We start from the raw sequence: 3,682 nt of genomic DNA on the forward strand, positions 1-3,682 counted from the left end.
CGAGTGTATGGCCAAAAATATACGATGATATTTGTGAATGGAAATGGAATATTTTTATTGATTCTCTTACACTGTTAAGCAAAACAAAGGGGGGAGGAAGAGAAAAGAAAGGGAAGAGCCAAAGAGGAGAGAGCAAGAAAGAAAGGAAAGAGAAGAGAGAATGCTATTCCTTCATGGTGTTTGTTATGCAGGTAGAAAAGAAGAAGAAGAAAAAAAAAAAAAAGATGGCCTCACATTGTTTGGTTTTCAAGGTAGAAAAGAGGAGAAAGAGATGGGTCCATGTATAATCATCTCATCTTTATGCTAGGGACATCCCTTCTCATACCTTGCTTATGTGTTAACTCTTAATTGGATTTTAGCACTTTCACATGGGGTTCACTGCATGTGAAAGTGCTAAAATTCAATCAAAGGTTGACAAAAAGTGTTGATTAGCATTGCTCTAGCATCTTCTAATTTGGAAGGAAAGAAGAATGGCGTCTCCCATTGAAAATCCATTTCCTCTATTTTATTATTCTACCCATAATTTCTCTCCAACCAAGTAAAGGATTTTTCTTCTCTTCCCTCCTCTTCTTTCCTTCCCTTTTATCTCCCCTTGTATAGTTTCACATCTGACCTTCCCCTATGGCCTCCATCTCACCCCAATAGGTAAATTATTTTTTTGATAAATAATAAGTTTATTGATATAAAAAAAAGGGGAACACCTTTGTACACAAGGGGTCAAACAACAAGAACAAAAATTACAAGAATTTAAGAAATCAAGAAAAAGATAAAAATGACTAACTCCGCAAAGCAGCCAACCGATTCATTAAAGTTCTAAAGAAAAATAGCTTTAAGTCTGATATTGATATTTCCTTTATCTTTAAAGCACGTACTATTTCTCTCTCCAAAGACACCACAATAAGCAATGAGGAACAATCAACCATATATACTCATTTCGATGACGTCCAAATCTGCCTTGCTAACATGCTAAAAGCTCCACTACAGATTGCGGCATAACCCAGCTCACTCCAAATAATCCGAACACCATAGCCCACAGATTCATTGCAATTGGACAATGACAAAAAAGATGATCAATCAATTCACCATTACACTTGCACATGTAGCACCAATCCAATATCCAATCCTTCATTTTTCGTAAATTGTCAATCGTTAGGCACTTCCCTAAAGCAACATTCCAAACAAAGAAAGCTACTTAAGAAGGAATCTTCTGTTTCCAAATAGTTTTCCAAGGAAAGCAATAGTCATAAGAGCCCACTAAGAGACTATAATAATTCTAAACTAGGAAACCTTTCTCTCTATCAAGTTTCTAGCACATCTTATCATCACCAAACCCTTTCACCGAAGCACCATATATGGTATCCATGAAACCGGCCAGTGCCTCTCTCGAGCATTCACACCCCTAAAAAAACTTACATCCCAAAAAAGGACTCCATTATCGAGCTTCGTAAGCTCAACCACACTAACCTCCTTGTCTCGGCAAACTCTAAACAATTCAAGATAGCTGATTGTAAGAGAAGTCTCACCACACCAATGATCTCGCCAAAATTTCACCCTAAACCCATCCCCAATATCATATAGAATGTGGCGAAAAAAAGAATGCCATCCCTGACTAATATTTTTCCACAAGCCAACACCATATGGATCATTAACAAGACTAGTACACCAGCCACCCCATTCACAGCCATATTTTACCTCTATCACTTGCCTCCAAAGGGCAGCCCTCTCCATCCCAAATCTCCATAGCCACTTCCCAAGCAAAGCTTCATTAAAAAGTCTTACCTTCCTTATTCCCAAGCCACCCAAAGCAATGGGATTGCAAATAGTAGCCCATTAACCAAATGGAATCTTGGTTCATCTTCAATGCCACCCCATAAGAAATTTCTTTGAAGTTTCTTAATTTGGTTAGCCACAATTGTAGGAATAGGAAATAAATATAGAAAATAAGTGGGTAGATTAGATAGAGTGTTTTTAATTAAAATGACTCTACCTCCCTTGGATACGTGCAAACATTTCCATCCTGTTAATCTCCGTTCTATCTTCTCCAGAATTGGGTTCCATATTGCCTTATCCTTGAATTTAGCTCCTAAAGGAAGACCCAAATACTTTATTGAAAGAGTACTTTGTTTACAGCCAAGGACCTTCAACAATAAGTCCAAATTATGCACCATACCAACAGGAACCAACTCTAACTTGCCCAAATTTATCTTTAGACCAGATATTGTCTCAAACCAAATAGAGATCATACGGAGAAACAAAACCTAATCCAGATTAGCATCACAAAAAATCAAAGTGTCGTCTGTAAAGAGAAGATGAGATACCACCAAAGATCTTCCCTCTACACGACCCACACCAAAGCCTGACATGTGACCATCATGGACAACTTTATCTAACATTCTCCCATAGGCTTCCATAACCAGAACAAACAGCAAATGGGGCAATGGGTCACCTTGTCTCAACCCACTGGAACTCTAAAAAAAACCCACAAGGAGAGCCATTTATCAGAATAGAGAAGTGAATTGTAGATATACAAAAGAAAATCCACTACCGCCATTTAGTAGAGAACCCTCCTTGTTCTAGTAACTGCATAAGAAATCCCCAGTTTACATGATCAAAGGCCTTATCAGTATCTAATTTGCAAAGTAGCCCTAGTAAACCAGTTTTCAATCTACTGTCAAGGCATTCATTAGCAATAAGTACTAGGTCAAGAATCTACCTATTCCTCACAAAAGCATTCTATGATGCTGAAATTATATCTTCCATGACTGTGCAAAGTGTGGTGGCTAAGACCTTAGCAATGATTTTATAAACCCCCCCACCCAACAAGACTAATGGGGTGAAAATCCTTGACTTCAATTGCTGTGTTTTGTTAGGGATGAAAGTGATGAATGTTGCATTCAAACTCTTCTCAAACTGACCTTTGGCAAAAAAAATGATGAAAAACAGCCATAAGATCAGGTTTGAGAATTCCCTAGCAAGCTTGGAAGAAAGCCATTGGAAACCCATCTGGTTTAGGCGATTTGTCACCATTAAAATTCTATATGACCTCAAAAAATTTTGCCTCCCCAAAAGGTCTATCTAGCCAATCTGCATTATCATCGGATATCCTTAGAAATTCCAAGACTTCTGGAAACAGTCGATCAACTTGCTGCTTAGAGTATAAATGCATAAAGAATTGAGTAATACAATCAGCAATCATACCTTGATCGAAAGACAAGATTTCATCAGCCATAAGGCTCTCAATACTGTTATTTCTACTATTGGAATTAGCCATTCTATGGGAAAATTTGGTATTTGCGTCCCCCTCCCTCAAGTGTAGCACCATAGACTTCTGCCTCCAATTAATCTCTTCTAAAAGAGTGAGCTTTTCAATATCGGTACGGAGATTAGTTTGTTCTAACTTTTCCTCAGCTGTTAAAGGTTGAGTCTCCTTTCTAACATCCAAATCATTCAATTTGTTTCAAAGTTGCTGTTTCTTATACCAAACTCCGCTTTGTTCCACTTTTTTAGATCCAACTTCAAATTTGCCAACTTCTTAGCTAGTATAAAACTTGGATTGCCTTGGAACAAATAAGATGCCCACCAAGCCTTCACTTTATCAAAAAAATTCTCTAACCTCAACCACATATTTTCAAAACGAAAAGGAGTTCTACCTCTCAGATGACTTCCCTCCTCCAACAGAATT

Source organism: Castanea sativa, chromosome 11, assembly GCF_040712315.1.
Source record: "Castanea sativa cultivar Marrone di Chiusa Pesio chromosome 11, ASM4071231v1".
NCBI classification, from domain to species: Eukaryota; Viridiplantae; Streptophyta; class Magnoliopsida; order Fagales; family Fagaceae; genus Castanea; species Castanea sativa.